The 18,271-nt window shown below is 38.0% G+C and overlaps 1 long non-coding RNA gene across 1 annotated transcript; it reads left to right on the forward strand.

Moving 5' to 3' along the window:
• The first annotated feature begins 3,010 nt into the window (after positions 1–3,010).
• On the forward strand, positions 3,011–16,477 carry LOC120752027 (uncharacterized). Its single transcript, XR_005700577.1, has 6 exons — positions 3,011–3,261; positions 10,398–10,467; positions 11,371–11,421; positions 11,728–11,916; positions 13,887–13,982; positions 15,944–16,477. It is a non-coding gene; the product is annotated as an uncharacterized LOC120752027 (long non-coding RNA).
• Positions 16,478–18,271: the final 1,794 nt, after the last annotated feature.

An 18,271-nucleotide genomic window follows, 5' to 3' on the forward strand; every position in this document is an offset into this window, starting at 1 on the left:
TAGACATACCCATCATTTATACTTTTCTCCCAAACTTTACATTCTTTATTTTAATATTGTTGGAATTGTGTGTAAAAAAATACCATTTGTGATCAATCAGAAACTTGTTGACCCTGTGATCAAAATGATCTCAGAAAGCATAAAAATTTAGAATTTTTTCCTCTTACAGATTTATAGGACGATATCACTGTAGAGAGAATAACTGACCTAAGGAAAATCATACAAACCGGTAGAAAATTTAACAGAACAGACAGTGTTGCTTTTCTACCCCTCTCCATCTAGTTCCCTTATTTGTAAGCAAGTAATATTTGGTTCTGCTGCTCTTTGTCTGCTTCACTTCTTTCATTCTGCTTCAGGTCCAGGACCGCTAGTCCTCAGATCAGATTGGCACATTGCCAAACCTTAATTATACAGAAAAACTGCTGTGTAGTTTTTGATTTTATGAAAAGTTTTGAAATGAACCTATAGGAATGCTTGACACAAAAAAGTGAGGAGAGATGCGGAGGAAGGCTTATTAGGAGTCACAGGGAGGTTAGAAACTCATCTAAAGACCAGATCATCACTTTGTTCACCAAATTTCCATTGAGATCCTATCAAGGAGTCTGTACTGCAGTACACCCTAGGCTGAGTTCTCTCCTGCATGTGTCTAATCTTGTTGCCAGTCACTGATGCAAAATGGTTGTACACCATCTTCCCCAAAACTGAAGGACCATTGAGTAAGACTACCTGCAACTGACACAAATCCCATTTGGGCTCATTATTCATGTATTCCCAATAGTTCTTAAGGCCTTTGCAACTCAGAATGGGCCATACCTTGTCCTGTCAGTCCTCTTCTGTCCCTCCAAGGCATGGGAGGAAGAAACACCAGGGTAGGACCTGGGTGCTGACTGGTCATAAGCTAGTATCAAAGTCAGGACATTGGCCCTTTGCTTGAGAGTTGGCTCCTATAAGAAACCCCCCTCTGTAGGTAAATGAGTGGTGAAATCTCTGTTTTCTGTAGGCTGTAGCTGTGCTGCCCAACTTCCTTGGGACTCCCACCCACAGCCTGCCCATTTAAGCTCATGTCTGGACATCCCACAGTTGCTTGGGTGGTTGTGTACGAGAATCTGCTTCCAGCTCTGTCTCTTGCAGTGTGGATTTGCTGGCTGCCTTCCTGGTGGGCTCTTGAACCTACACTATAGACAGCCTTGCATCCAGCTCTGTTTCCTGACTTGAACTTGAACTCACATGATAGTCAGCCTTGGCTCTGGTGGTCTTCTGCAGGAGCACCTGACTGCACCCCTGGAGGGACCATGGACCTAGTTCAATACCCCCATCTGGGTTTGTTGGTGAACTGTGACTCTGCCATCACCCTGCCCTGGTGCTGGGTGTGCTGGTGGTCTCTGCCTGCCTGTCTTGGGGTTCCCATAAGCTTCTAGCTCATCCTCCATTGCAGCAAAATGTATCTGTCTTGTTTCTTGATAGTGCCTAACTTCATTGACCAAAATTGGCAAAAGCAAAGCCTCAGACCAGCTTCTGATCTTCATGATATACGAGCATTTTTCTCTCCTAGGCAGATGGTACAGCTTCATGCTACCTGGCTGTATCTTTCATGACAACTTTCAGCAGAAATAACTTTTTTTCCCCCAAATTTTATAGCAATCCAAGATACCTTTTACTACTGTAGGGATTTTATATTTACACAGAAATATGTTGCTCGTAGTCAAAGATCTTCACTAAGGATTTGGCCCCAAACCCTGCAGTTATTAAGAGAAAGGTGTGTGACTCTGTGTGGAGTCACTACTGGCTTTTGCAGGTAAACAAAATACTTTCTTACTCGTTGCTACATTTGGGAGAAAAAAAAAAAAAAGTAAGTCTGAAGCTCCAGCTGCTTATGATGAAGATGATATGGTAGCAGATTATGTTGATCTATTTTTGAATGCATACCTCAGTTAATAGGTTTCTCTGTGAACATCTAAATGCAGAATTGAGTAAACAGCCTTTGCATATTAAAGTATAGCTGTTAGTCTTTCCAAACAACCATAGATCCACAAGCTAAAAGTACTGAAGAATAGTAAGTTGTTACATTAGTTTATAGAGTGAAAGACATGCCAGTACATTTATTGTAACACCTAATTTCAAGTTTCTTTTTCCTTATTATTGTATGAGTTAGAGGGATAATTCTACTCCAATGAATTAACAGTACTATGCAAACATTTTTATTTTTAAAGCACATAGGGTTGAAGAACTTTAAAATATTGTCTTATCAGGTTTCATGATTATGTACACACAAATAGATAAATAAACACTACCATGTATAGATTATCGTTGTTGTATTAGACCATATATTATTAAAAATATATTTCAGTGGTAGAAGTTAGAAATATTCTTGTTTTTATGTGCCTGCAAAATGAATGCAGCTGCAGTAACCAATCTATGATTCTTTTAAATTTTATCAGAACTTGTATTACTAATTTAGCCTTTTATCTATCTGTGGATAATCATGTAGAAGCTAGGCACACAGGAATGCCGAACAGATAATATAATTGGTAGTGTAAATCTGAGTGGGCAGGCAGTTGGATTTCCTTCAGTCAGTTCTTCCTAGCCACTGTCTTTGAAGCTGTAATCCTTCTGAACCAAGCAAGGTCTCAGGTTCCAAACACACATTAAAGTTATGATAAGAAACTTGCTGTAGAAGGGTTGTACTGCACTGGGGTGTTGCTGCTCCCACAGCCAAATGGCTGGGAAGTTTCCTCATTTGTTCCAGTACAAAGTCAATAGCTTTCCAGGATAGTTTTAACCAACACAAGCTGTTTTGCATGAAATGCATAAAGAAAGCTCACATGCCTTTCATCAATGTCAACTCTGGGCAGAGTATCTTTCACTAAATTTGTGATCACAAACATCTGGTTAGTGGTAACTGTTCTTGCAGCTGGGCTGAATTGAGATACACGGTGTCTTCAGGGGTGCAAATGATGGGAAGAGAAGACAGAAAGGATGATGGCATCTGCTTTACTTTTTTATGGTTTGATTTCAGTTAGTGGGGTATGCATTTCCTGACAATCTGTGGAGCCAGCAGGTTCCTCATAGGCAGACAGATATTAGGATCAGTGCTGGGTAAAAACATTTTAAGCTTATCTTTCTGTTTAAATACTCATACACAAATACTACCTTCATAAAAACTACTGAAGCTGCAAGAGAGTGAAGACTAACAAAACTCTTTGTTTTCTTCTGGCAAATGAACAAATGTTACTTATGCCAGGCAAGCTTAAAAGATAAAGGGTAAGAACTCTCAAATTTAAAATTATTTATTTCTAATAATTTTTGTTAATTTCTACAATCAGATAATGTTAATACTGTGCCTAAATATACAGGCAAATAGTATAAAAGTTTCCCAAGATGAGCTGACATAGGCTTTCATAATGACATATGCATTCTTAAGTGTAGCATTTCACTGTTCTCCAGGCCTATTAAAAAAAAAAAAAAAAAAGTAGGCAGTAAGTGATATTCTTGTCTTTCTCGTTTTATAAATCTCCTATTTCCAATGAAAATGAAACATCAAATAACTAACATTTGGTCTTCCTGTACTGCTTCTAATCTTTATGATAGTATATTATTGAAGAAGATATTCCATAGTTCAGATGTAGTAAACAGTTACAGTGAAATTTTAAATTTCAAAATCTGAAACTGATTCCATTAACTCCATTTTGGTGGTCCTCTCCCTCCTCTCCCTCCTCTCCCTCCTCTCCCTCCTCTCCCTCCTCTCCCTCCTCTCCCTCCTCTCCCTCCTCTCCCTCCTCTCCCTCCTCTCCCTCCTCTCCCTCCTCTCCCTCCTCTCCCTCCTCTCCCTCCTCTCCCTCCTCTCCCTCCTCTCCCTCCTCTCCCTCCTCTCCCTCCTCTCCCTCCTCTCCCTCCTCTCCCTCCTCTCCCTCCTCTCCCTCCTCCTGACTCTCAAAGATACTCCCCACTGTGTATGCCTTACAGACTTTTGTTTCAATGCCCAGCTTGAATGTTTATCAAATTGTATTGTAATATTTGTAAAATATTGTAATATTGTAAAATTTGCCCTTCACAGTTGCAAAGCATGACATACTCTTATGGGGTGGTTCTCTCATAAGGTAACAGTTGTGTAAATGGGGCGCAGATGTTGACTAACATTGAACGCTGCCATACAAGTGGTGCAAGGCAGAGTCCATACTGAGGCATATTTTCTGCTAATAGACTCTTGTTGCTTGTAGTTGATCACAGACTTTATTCCAAACTATCTGTACAATCCTTCCTCTAAATTTAAAAGCCTAATTATGACTTCCTGTGCATGTGCACTTGTGAATGAAATCAGTGACAGGGATGTTCTTTCTGTACAGGCGAAGTGTGGAACATAAGGCTTTAACTTCTTTTCTTCTGCCAACTTTGATAATACCAGGAAATATTTTCCCACATAAAGACATAATTCAGTTAAAACCCTGGTTAGAATTTTATCTAGGTGAATTAAAAACAAAACAAACAAACAAAAAAACCCCACAACAACAGAAAAAGAACAACAATAACAAAAACCCACACTGAGTCTGGAGTCCAAAGAGCAGGTTCTAGTTAATTGGAAGCCTAAGGATCTGGTCTCCTTCCTTTGGTGGGTGGTAGTAAAATAGTTATAATAATTAATCTGTTCTAAGTCTGTAGCTAAAATTCTTCAGCGGGAAAAAAATGCTACTTTGAAGAATAAGGTAAATAATTTATCCTAAAATGTTGCATCTGTGGAAAAAAATAATTATTTTGCTAAAACTTGTTGTTTTGACTTGAAGCAAGTTCTTATAGGTTTTTACTATAGTATTCATATACAGCTGTTAGGCATTAGCAGTTATTAATGTTGTGAACAATCATCTTGTTACTGTTTCCTCTCTTAATTTTTAATTTTTTTTTAATTATTCTTTCCTAAGAAGTCATATTTTTATTTTCTACCTTTTCTCACAGTTGGTGTAGACATTTCCATTTTTTAAAATTTGGAGGTAATAATTTTCATTTGAAGATTATTAGGTTAACTTAAATATACATGGAAAAAGAAGGCTCCAAATGTGCAGAAACATTTGTATTTTGCTTCTATAGCAGTTAAAAGGTTTTAATGAAGGTTGTATTAAAGGAGTCATAGAAAACAAAGTAGCTCTTAAAAGACATCTAGTTCATCCTCTGTTCTCAGGACATGGATGACTGTATCATTCTTGGCAGACATTAGTCTGGTTCTCCCTTTGTTGCAAGTTAAGTCCACTACTGTCTGGTCTCTCTGCTGTCGCCTTTTACACATCTGAAGGCCATTATTGTGTCTCCCCACAGTCTTCTCATTTGTAGATGGTAAAGAGCCTGATCCTTTTGATGGTTCCCAGGCTCAGGGAGCTGTCCTTGTTTTCCTCTGTTCTCTCACCATTTGATTCCTGGCATACCTGGAAATAATGCTGCGGACTGAACATAGTACTCCACCTGAACAAAGTCCTTCTACTGACCCTTTCTGAGGATGATATTTACTTTTCTTGCAACCTTGTGTCATTGCTGGCACGTGTTCTTTTGTGACCCGTTGCCACCTCTGATCCCATTTCTAGAACTGCTGTCCATTGATCCCCATCTTATATTTGTTTAGTCAGTTATTCCCAAGTGCTATGCTTTGGATTTGTCCATAGTGAAACACATTTCATTTGTTTAATGACCATATGCATCTTATTTTAGTAATGCATCCTCTCTATTTCTTCAGTTCATCCTTCCGATCTCAAATCCTTTGGTCTGCACAGTTCTTACAGCTTTTTCAAGCACCACATCCTTTGAAAACCTGAAATGAGTGCTATTAATTCCATTGTGCAAACCATTAGCAAAAATATCAATAGTGCCATATCTGGGACACGGACGGTAAAAGGCAATGGGTATGGAATGTCCTGGTCAGTGACTCTTCATTACTGCTGCTCTCAGGACAGGCGTGGTGTGGACAGATAGTTATTCTACTGATAGGCTATGACCTGAGCGAGCTCAAGTGAAATTGTGTCCAACCATCCAGATCTGGGGAGTTCCAAGTCTCTTCAGCAACAGTGCTGATGAGGGTCCCCATAAAGCCCAAAGCCAAAATGATGATAACCTGAAGCATGAATGGCTTTTCCACAGAACCAGGAGAGTTATATTTTCTCTGGTACCTCCGTCTTTATGCTTCCGGATGTAGAAATCATTTCTATATAATCATACTAGAACATAAAAAAATAAATAAATTCATAATTTAAACTTTTGTGAAAAATTAAATTGAGTTTGGACTAGTTTCTCTAAAAAAAAAAAAAAAAAAAAAAAAAAAGGCGTTTTTAAGTGGGGGAAGAAAGAAAGAGTTGGAAATATGAGTAGGAAGTAGAAGTATTGTTGGGAAAACATTCAGGAACTAGAGTTGTAGTGCTCAGAGTAAACCATGGCGTTTAAGTTTTCCTGTTCATGGAAAATATCTTGTTAATTTTCACTTTTGAAAGCATCGATTCAATTTCTTCCCTCACTTAAATGCTATAACTGGCATGTTTCATTAGGAAATTGTATTTTTCTCAAAAAATATTGATGAGGGGTTTTTTGCTTTCGTCACTTGTTCTCCATGAAAACAAGCCACCAGATACATTTTAGCTTCAGAGAAGTTTTTTTGAATTTCACGTGTTTTAAACTACACTACTGTTACAGTTGGGTTTTTTTTTCAATAGAGAGATACTATACAAGAATGGGCTTTTGATAATTTTTTTAGTTGCAAAAACTGCCTTTCTTTCTTAGAGCTTCCTGTAAAATCTTTCCTTGTCCAAACTCATGATAAAGGTGAATTTGCTGTTCTTGCTAACAATTGTTGCACTCTTTTCCAAGGCCAGTTACAAGAGAGCAAATATTTAGAGCTGTGCACTTACGCTCTCATTCAGCTCAGCCTATGAAACAGTTGAGATCCACAAGGAAACATTTTAATATGTTTTGCTCTCATCAGCCTTGAAATTAGCTGCAAAAATAATGCATGCTTATACATAACTCCTTTGTTATAGGAATGGCATGACAGGATTCCTGAGATGAAACTCAGATTTTTGCAAGGGCTCTTTATAAGTGCTTATTTAATGGAAGTAAAGTTACCAAATACCACACCTGCTATGTGTTACATAGTTTCTAAAGTATAGCCCTGTATTTCCTTTGAAAGGAGTAAGCATGGAAAAATTACCTTAAAAAATGATGTGTCATCCAGGTAATTTTCCCTTAAGATATAATTGATTCGTAGAGGCTGATTCTTGCTGCTGTGTTACACTGAACAACAATACAGCTGGATAGAAAGCAATGTTTTGCTTTATGTTGATATTCTTCTTGACTGAGTGACACTGCGTTGTATCAGCATAATATAACCAGAATCATTCAACAGTATCTCAAACATAGGAATAATTAATAAGTGGTTTTGGGCATAAAAATTACTGAGTTTTGGCACAGCCGCAATTTGAATGGATTGACCTGAATTTAACTCAAGGTTTGCTCAACAAAAGACTAGTCTGAAAGAGAGCAAATGTAGTTACCAAATCAATGACATATGACCACAACAGAAGCATATTTGATGGAAAAAGGAAATTGAGAAATCCAAGACAATAAGATAAGGCAGTGGTCTCTTCATGGTTTATTAAAGTTAGGAAATGTGTAACCTAAGAGACAAACTTACCCCATATTTTTGCAACTCTCATTCAGAGCTGGTATTTTGCATTTCAAGCAGTATTGTTACTTGAAATGAAAAGATGAAACTTAAATGATTTTTTTTCCCACTTTGTGATGTGTAAATGAAAGTTCAGAGTTCTTTTTGTTGTTACTCTTTCATCTTTTACCCCAAAACCCAGATACTGTTTGGACTGGAACATTCTTTTCTACGTGTTCCTGAGTACCAAGTGCTGTTGACTGACTGAAAACATGAGTTAGTAGTAACCGAAGGGTTAGGCCTGACTTTGTTAGCCCATATGAGACTACCCCACCTATTTATGGCATCTGCTGATGGGGTGAAAGGACTGACTTACACACGCTTTTGTCACCTGCCTGTGACTTTCTTCCAGCTGTAAATATGTATCCCCCTACCAAGCTTCCGTCTCCATCAGAACTGAATGTCTGGTTACTCACTAACATTATTCTGTCAAAATTATTTGAGTGACTTTAAATACGTCCTAGTGGGAGATTAAAAAACAAAGAAACAAAAAATAACCCCTGAATCAAATTTGACAGAACTGGGTTAGAGGAGACTATGCCTGCAGTGGCACCTCGCCCAGATGGAGGCCTGAAAGAGCAGCTTGGGGACGTCTGTATGGGTAACCACTGACTCTGAGTGTGCCACAGCCAGAGAAATTTATCTGACAGGCCTGTCTTTAAATCTAGCCTCACCTTCAGTGCATTTTTCAGTTAAGAAAAAAGTGTGAGATGACAGCAGCATCAAAACTTCTAAAGGAACAAACATTCCTGAGCAAAGGAGGTATTTTTTAGCTGTAATTTTTAGGCTTAGGGGTGGGGGAGATAAATTAGTAACCTATTTTAATGCCTGTGATAACTACTGCTAAAAACATGGTGACTTCTCACCTTCACTGAAGGTTTTATAAAAACTTGCAGTGGTTTTTCACACCTCTGCACAGCTGCTCCCCAGCCACTGGAGGGTATTTCTCAGGATGTCAGTCTTTGTTAAGAAGATAATGTTAGTTCAAGGAATCCTGCCTCCTTGCATGTGCCTCTTCTGCTCGTCCCTCATTCCTGCCCTACATGTATTCCCTTCTCCAGGCTTTCCCATGACCTAGACCCTTTCTGAAATTCACCTTCTCAAAGAGCCTCGCTAACAGCTCCATGAGGATTGCTATGGGGGCAGCAAACTGGTGTGGTGAACGAGGAGAACCCCAGGTTTCTTTAACTAGTTTTGCTGTGGAAGCCAGTGACAAGTGAAGCAACCATTGAGAAAATAATATCTAAAATTATTGCAGAATAAATATGTTAAAATGTTCTAGAAATTATTTGGAAGACCGAAAATGAATGAGTACAGGTGGGATTTTTTTTTCAACTTTTCAAAGACAAATGATCTGAAAATATGCACATTTTATGCCTTCCAACATGACAAAACAAAAGCATCCAAATTTTGTCTTTGACTTTCAGATCCATAGAACACTGTGTATGGTATAGTAAAGCTAATTATTGTGGTCACTTGCATTTGAAATTTGCTACTTAGAAGCATAAGAAGTAAAATTTAACATTTTAGCATTTGTAAAAGATTGCTCTTATAAAGCAGCTGTTTTGACCTGGCCAAGAGCGTGAGAACCATTGCAGCTTTGTTCATTGGTGAAAGTCATTTCAGGTGACGTTTTAAAACCTATATAATCTGGACAAGAGTGAGTGCTTTCGTACTCAAAAGAGCACACTTTTTGTGTGTTTATTCCTGTATTTGTGGAGCTCCTGCTAGAACAGAATCCCAGTAATTTGAGAATGAGAACATTTGAGAACACCTATAACATGAGCAATAATCGTAGTTCAACTGGTCAAACACTGATTTATAGCATTCTGTGTAGGAAGATTACTAACAGGCAAGAGTCCAAAATACTTCAACCATCTTAAAATGTTTCCAAGAAAATATCTGACTTTAATAATGACTATGCAGTATGTAGGAAACATGAATGCTAGAGGTTAAGAGATCAGCAAAGAGTTCTCAGCAACACCAGCTTAACACAGGAAGCAATGGGGAAAGTCTAAGATTAAACTGTTCAGCTAAAGCCAGAAGGGAAGCTGAGGCAAGAAAAAGAAAACATTGGGTCATAAATATGATGACATCCCTATGCCAGGAAGATGAGTCACAATAGCTGTAAAACCTAGGTACAAAAAGTTCATAATGGATTCTAGAAAGTCAGAGTTGGTAATTGTGTCATGTTCTCACCATAGATAAATCTATTTCCCCCTTTGATGAAAAAGTCAAGGGAGCACAAATGCAATCAGACAAAGCACATGGTAAGTCACACACTCAAAGTACCTCTTTAATTTAATAAAATATAATAATGTGTCAATGAATTCTTTTCAGGTTAGGCAGAGAAGGGGTTTTCTTTAAAGTATTTAGGTACACAGGTAACATATTGCAGAGGTTTAAGCAAAAAGAAAAGCATGTTGTTCTAACTTGGTTAGGTCTAGAATGCATCAACTAATTAAAGAAGCTGAGGAAAGTGTCATGATCATCTCTGTGCTTTCAAATGAGGAGAAATACAAATGCTGCAAAAAGTTGAATTCTCTGTCTTTCACTCAGGAAAGCTCTCAACCACTTTTTTTTTTTTTTTTTTTTAAGCTCAAATGTTTCAGTGGAATTCATTGGTGGTGCCTCAACAATTGCAGTATCAAGTTGTTAAAATGTTTCATGTTTGCGTTTTTTTCATTATCTTGAATATGTGTTGTAGGTTCTCCTGCTGCAAAAGCAGCAAGCTGCTACACGTCTCTTATAACTGTGGGTACAGAGGAATTTACAATGTAAGCATTTTGTTTCACATTTTGTGAACTATGTGCCCTTACCTCAAGTCTTTGCTGTAGATTCATTGTAGCACAGAAATACTGCAAAACTAACAGGAATTCAGTGGAGGAGATGGGGGATAATGCTTCTTTATTGTCAAAAGACATTTATTTGTGGGAGACTTTATGGAGCAAGAGCAATTTATCACAAGTTTTATTGCTTTGCATGTGAGGTTGGGTAACGATCTAATAAAACTCTATTGTTTGCTAACAAGAGTCATGGCATTTTGTAGAGGAAAGGGACCTTGTATGTAGTAATACAGAAATACTCTGGCTGTCGTGTTTGTAAAGGAAATAATCTACATTCATTTCTTAATAATAAAGGGGCTTGAGGTTATGCAAGTACACCAATGCAAGATGGTGTTTTGCTACTTAAGAGACAGACTACTCCATTATTTTTTTCCCTCTAGTTCTTCCTGTTTTGTTCATAGTAGTTTTAGCATTTGTTTGCACTTACAGCCTCCTGCTTCTAGAGAAAAAGAAATTATTTTTTAGAAGTAGACTGTTTATTGCCTGCAATATATAAAACTGTGGTTTGCTTATATTTTAGTGCAGCCTCTACCCATATTCTGTATTCAGTTAATACTTTATAAGGGAGAATAACATCCTCTTTTCCTTCATTGTTTCTGTTGATTCTGTGTCTTGGGATTTTAACAGGAAGAGAGGCTCCAGTTTAAAGCCAGAGTTAGCAACAAAGGGTTTCAAAAATACAGGCTAAGAAATTACCACAGAAGTGGCCAAAGCATCTAGTTTGATTGTGGGTCTAAGATTTTCCAAAATTTTCTTTTAAGCAGTGGTTCTGGTTACAGCTGATTTTAATAATCACAGTTAATACTGATTTTCTTCATGATATCCTGTTTGCAGCATCTGGACAAGCAGAATGCTGATTTCTGCCAAGGACTTCCAGGCAACACAGTAAGAGGCAAATGCTAACACTGCTGTCAGTACCAGAGAGATTATCACTATAATTTAAAAGACTCCAAGCTGAGACTAGATTGACCTATATTGTTGGACTTTTCCTTAAAAATGCAACAAAAAGTAAATTCCCATCCAAAATCTACTTACTTCGTTTATGTCATTTTGATGCAGCGAATGCTTCTAGATGTATGCAAGTCTAAAATAAAGTGTGCTAAAAATAAGTACAAACCTTACTCTTTTTTTGATTTTCCCCCCCCCCCCCCCCCCCCCCCCCCCCCCCCCCCCCCCCCCCCCGCCCCCGAGTGTTTAAACCAGTGTGGAGTGGCCACCACTGGGACGCTTCTGATCATCTGCTGGTCTGCACTGAGAGGCTCTGCATTGGGACACAAGAAAAGGATTTTATTTTGCAATCTGGAGAAGCAGTTGCAGTCTTTCAAAATATGGAAATTTGAATCACTGCAGCCTGTGAACTACTCTACATTTCTGACACAAGTAAGAAGGAATAAACTGCATCTTCTGTGCATACCAGGCTTGGGTACAACAGTGTTTGCTAGTGTGAGAATGCACCTTCTGTTTGCTCTGTCTGTAAAAAATGTGTTTTGTGAAATTTGTGCCTCTATTTACTATTCTTTGGAGGTTACCTTGCTTTATAAGTGCTCAAGTTTTCTTTTCTTCAACTTGGAAGATGCTGTTAGACTTTGAATTGCATGTCTCTAAGGAAAGAAGCCAGTTAAAAACCAGAGACTTTTGATCCATCTTTCACACAAACATCATGATGTTATTCCAGTGTCCTGGGATGAATAATATCAAGTAAACCTCTTAGATTTTAAGTTGCTTTTGCATGAGGAGGGGTAAGATTTGAGGTGTGTGCAATTACCGATGATGTACCCCATAACAGAAAAGATCCTGGGTTTAAAGTTCCTCCTGCTGCTGGTGATTGGTGGCACTGGAGGCTGGGCTGTTGCTTTAGGGTAGCTGAATGAGCCATTATTTCAGCTGTGTTTCTGATGAGGAGAATGCTCAATATTTGTACTGAGTATTTTACCAGTATGTACCTGTGCTGGTTTTTTTTTTTTTTTTTTTTTTTTTTTTTTTCTTAAAGAAATCCCCATAAATTGTTTACAGTTATCTCAGATTTTTCTGAGATATATCTCAGAAAATATTCTGATCTCTAGGTTCTTCACATTTATTGAATTGTACTTAGTTAAAATTAGCTTCTTAGCCTGATCAGTTCTGTTCTCATTGCACATATTTGTATATTAATGGTATGTGAATGCAAATGGGAGCATAACAACACCCCAAAAAATTTAAATTTTAATTTGCATGAATCCTGTTCGAAGGTTTGGCCTGGTGTTACTCAAAATGCAGTGCTTCTGAATCAGAAGCGATAAACTTACAAGAGAGAGTGCTGGAAATAATCCATGGACATCTTGTTCTTATTAGACATGGGCTAAATCATTCTGACAGATTTCAAACCTGCTGAAATATTGTTCATTAAAATTTTGATGTTGGTTTCAGCATTACTAGGAGCACATTTTGCTTATATCTTTAAGGATGACTATCAAAAAGAGAGAAGACAAGTATATATGATGAAAAACAACGTGAGAAAAGAGCCAGAGAGCTGACAATGTGAAAAAGAATGAGACACACTGGAAAAGCTGCAGAGAAGAAAATCCTGATTTTTGTAGTTATGTCTGTTTAGGACTGAGACTGTGCCAAACCTTGGACTTGGAGGCTATTCTGTCCTTAATACATTGCACATGATTGTCTGTAGCTAGAAAAACATTTTCTATGGTTTTAAAAAAATTGAATTATCCTTATATGAAATAACATAAGCTATGAGTTTAAATGACAGAGTAAAAAGAAATAAAATTCATTTTGTAAGCCCTCAGAGAGTTTAAAAATCCCTTAGGTTCAAAAAACCTCAAACTCCACAAGGTTCATGTATTTCAAGAGTAGGACATCCAATGAAGTTATTTCCATCAGCTTTAATTAAGTTTTCATCAGACTTTTTCTATTTAGCTAATGGATTCTCCCTTCAAGACATGTTTGTGATAAGGACAAGATACAAAATACCCCCACTGACAATTCCTCTGCAATCTGGATAGAAGTTAGCTAAGGAGAGAGATTATAAAACCTGGGTAACTTTCAAAGGTACAAGACCATGAGCAGTTGAGTATTACTACAAATGTTTATTTCAGCAGCTATGTCTTGTTCCAGGTAGGCTCATTTGCTTTTTAGAATCTGCTATCCATTGGAAGCATTTATTGTGTTTAAGCTCCAGAGAGCGTGGTCTTTAGTATATTCCTTATAATACAGTTATCTCCTGTTGGCTGCCTGTAAGTAATTCCGCACTCCACAGGGCTTCTCAGCTTGTTCCTCAGGAATGTCAGTCTCCACCCTATATGATGTCCAGGCTCCTGGCTTAGTACCTTAACAGACTGACTGTGTCCGTTTTTCAGACCTTGAACTGCTACTGAGCACTGTGGAGCTGTCTCTAAGTGTTAGCTTCAGAAGGCTTGCAGCACTCAAACCTGCAGCTGCCATGTGTCTTCTAGGTAAGTAATGCCTAACAAGTGGGTGCCAAAGCAGGGGTGTGTGTGGAGTCAGTGAAACAAGCTGATGTGGATAGTCACGATCAGTAAACTCTGAAGATCAACAGAGATACCATGGGGCTGGGTGAACATAAGGGTGGCTATGCTAGGTCACAGCAAGGATTCACACAACCCAATATGGTGTCTGTGATAGCTATCTGGTGGGGAGGCGTTCTGGTCTCGAAGGTGGTTTTTGACAGGGAGTCTCATTACTGGCGCTTCAAGTACAGACACCTGCAACTTCCCCAGATCGAGGGAACTTGACTTTAAAATTTGTGATGTGGGAGATTGTTTCTGTTCTTTATCCTGAATTAAAAAATATTCCTACCTCCAAACTACTAGTAAACTCAAGTGAATGCCTTCATTTTGGAAAAAATTAGGAAGAGGTGGTCTGGTTGCTGCGTAAGTCCATATCAACTTTTAGCATCTTTGATGTTCCTTGTAAGGAATTCCACCCATTTAATGAAAACTACACCTTTTAGTTCAGTTTGAATTCTTAATTGGAGCTTCATTTGCTAGTGCTCACTTTTGAATGGGTAGATGCAGTGCAAAATTGGTTGCCAGATTATCCTCTCCATGACACTTGCGATTTTACACGTTTCTGGCACATTCCTCAGTCATCTGTTTCCCTGACTAGATTCCTGAGTAATTTGATCCTTATTTGGAGCTATTTCAGACTTTGATCACCTGTCCTTGCTTTTTTACCACTTTTTATTAATATTTATTTGTTTGTTTGTTTGTTTATTTGATGTCTTACTTTGTTTAGAGCCCCATTTCTTTATTCAGCTTTGGAAGTATCTCTAGATTGTAGGTGGAGCTTTCCTCCAGTCAGAAGTCTTCCTTAGTGTTATTATTATTATTGTTATTATTGTAATTTTTATTCTTAATGACTAATTTTTCTTAGGACACATTTATGTACACGCATCAGTGTGAGTATATGTGAGTACTTGATATTTGCTTCATCTACTCTTCTAGCTGTTTACACATTATTGAACTTGGAGCAAGTTTAGAAACTCGGGTGTCCCACTTTCCTGGCCAGTATATGACCCCGTGGCTGGAGACACACACAGGCTCTTTCTCACATTCAAATTACAGGATTGTCACTTCAGCCATATGCAGTGTGACTGTGTCAGGGACACCCTTACTGCAGCACGGCTTTGCCTCCTGCTTCAGGCCATCTCTAAGAGATGGCAGGGGTAGGTTTGTGTTTGCTTGGGATCTGGAGCAGGTTTTTCTTATCATCTGCAACTGCTAAGCTATTGTGCAACAGGACTTCTCCTCCAAGTGAAACATCTGCTGCAATACTTCCTCCATTACTTATTCCTATAGTAAGGAGTGTATGCATGTGCCACACAGCACTAGGAAGTGTGCACAGTGGCACTGCAGGTATCAGAGGCCATGGGTCATAGAGCAGTTGCTGGTGACTTTGGATCATGTGCAGGTGATAGATAGTGTACTCGGCTGACAAAAGCATGGGTGCATGCAGGTTTTATTTGGGACTGAATAAGTGCACAAAGTCAACTTTGATCTCCATCAGGTGTTGATGATATTGCACAGAAAGTTGTTGAGCAGCAATTGCATTGTCATCATTGTCAACATCATGCAGCACTGTCAACCTGCATAAGAGGTCAACAACATCCTAGGTGCTTGATGTGGACTTACAAGGAAATAGCTATTTCACTAGAAATTTTCTCTATGGGTTCACGGAGGTGGTGTTACGGTTATACCTGTGTTATTCACGGACATGTAATTCACTGAGCAGAGGGATTTAGAATTGTCTAAGTCAAGATCACTCAGAAAGTCTCTAGCAGAACCCAGGAGTGATACCTGACACCTGCTGCTTAGAGTCCTAGTATCATAACTGGCCACCAAACTAACTTCCTTCCCTTCCTTCCCTTTGGGGCTTTGCTCACCTGTTGTTGTAGGTAAAAGCAAGGAAGAGATGGAGAGAAGGAAATTCACCTTTATCTTTCCCAGAAGAGGAGAGGCAATGGTTTAATGTGATTAATGATTTAATGGCTTCATGATCCACAGCCGTCCCAGACAGTGCAAATCACTCTGACTTCACCTCGGGGTGTCAAGATAGAAGCTGGAGCTGCATGGCTGCTGGTCCCTTTGCCCACTGGGGCTCTTTGTGGTGGTTGTCAAAGGAAACTTTTCAGAGGGAGCACATCTGTGTAATGATGTACATTAAGGTAACATGGTAATGGAGCTAATATCTCCTGAGAGGCTCTGGTAAATTTGGAAGGATACTGTGTTCCTTTACTGGTGTGTTGCTTCTCTGCCCAGCTGAGATCAGAGTGAGAGTGGCAATGGTGATGGCAGGGAGATAATTTGAAGGTAAGGACACCAGAGTTTGTATCTGAATTTGCCTATTTCAGTTTGCAAGTATAATGAGTTGTCAATAAGAGTGTTCAGATGAGTAGTTTTTTTAACAAATGCACTATTACCTATACAACACCACCACCATTCTGTACAGTTGTTTGAAATTAGTAGGACTATTGTTGAATAATAAAATAAATAAATAAAAAAAATCACTAAATTATCTTGATATGCCTTTCTATGAGCAACACAACAGTCATGGCAATTAGTTATCAATGACTACTGATACAGTAGCAGAGAGACCTGTGAAAATGCTAAGAACAGTTTTGTTTTGTTTGTTTTAAATCTCACGGTGAAATTCCCAGTAGGGGAGCTTAAGCTAGAAATCCAGAGGTACCTAGAGACAGCTGTAAACAATGAGCAAAAATTAATAATAAAAATCTATTTGTGTTTCACATAGACGAAAAGCAGTTTATCTGTTTGTTTTTCCCAAAATACATCATCTCGAGTAATATCCATCTCAGTAAGGTGAGTAATTTAACCCTTTCAATTTGTGAAAGTACACGTTTATTATGATTTGTGTGAGTCTTTTTGATCATGCATACAGAATAAGGATTTTTTCTCTCAAAGCCTTACAAAGTCTGGTGCTAGTGAATACATGAGAATAATGGTGCTAACAAAGTTCTCATCCTTTTTTCACCCATGGCCTCTTTATGCCCTTTTGAGTGACTAGTGTTAATATCATTGTCCACATGTATTCATGCACAGGAACTTTTAATCTCAGCTTTTCTGCACTGAGTGGCTGTGCATATGTGGACACACAGTTGCTGTCATGTTAAAAGATGTCAAAATGACTTTTGCTCTAAGTATTCTCCTGCCATTTACTTTTTTCTGCAGTGTATTCACATAAGTGTTCTTTCCAACTTCCTTTATAATGTGTAAACACTTATATTACACCATTGAAATTATTTTTTGCTTAATATTGAAAGACTATGTATAATATGCATTATACATAGGTACTAGTGGTTGTTAGTTACTGTTTTTCAAACAAGTTTTATATATATATATTTCAAGTTACATAATCATTAATGTCTGCCTTGAGCATTGTAACTGGCTAGTGTCGAAATAGAAAACTGCATGTTTATTCTTGCAAAATAGTAATAAAGGCATATGACTACCAAAAATACACTGGAACACAGACAAATATGTAGAATCAAAGCATATTCTCAGCTATGTTAAAAAAAAAAATTGCTGAATTGAACTTAAGGGTATGTTCATATATGAAGTGAGAGGTACATCAGTTCTGAAGAAATTTAGTAATTTCTGTTTTATGGATAGTTTTCAGAACATAAATTGTATGGTTCATTGGTCAGGTTGATTTCTTTTCACTGTGATTAAAACTATATTTTGGATGGTTTGTGACTAAGATCCTTCTGAAAACATTTTACATTTTTGTGCCTGGAAAATGAGAGTTGTTTTTAATTTATGCAAGATACCTAATCAAAATAGTGTATAATATACCTCTGAATGGGATAAGGTTGTAATATTTTTGGAAGCAATTGCATATTTATTAAACAACAATAATTTGCCTTTAGTTTTTGTCTAAGCATTTATTATTTTCATCTCATTTTCCAGAGACACTTCATTATGATGCTGTTTTATTGCTACTGCAGTACTAAAATAAAAACTCCCATTACTTATAGATAGAAACTTAATATGGGTTGTAGTTCTGACCAAAATCGAACGTAAACTCTCATTAGACTATGGCACCTTATATACAAAATTATTAAGGTCACTTATGATCTTATGAACAAATGACCTGTGCATCCAAGAGAAATGGGAAAGGGCAAAAGCAGCACAGCTTGTTTTTCTACTGCACCCCATTTGTAGGCAACAGTGCGCAGACGAATATACAGTAAAAAGAAACAAAG

The sequence above is a fragment of the Hirundo rustica genome, chromosome 4 (genome assembly GCF_015227805.2).
Source record: "Hirundo rustica isolate bHirRus1 chromosome 4, bHirRus1.pri.v3, whole genome shotgun sequence".
Classification (NCBI taxonomy): Eukaryota; Metazoa; Chordata; class Aves; order Passeriformes; family Hirundinidae; genus Hirundo; species Hirundo rustica.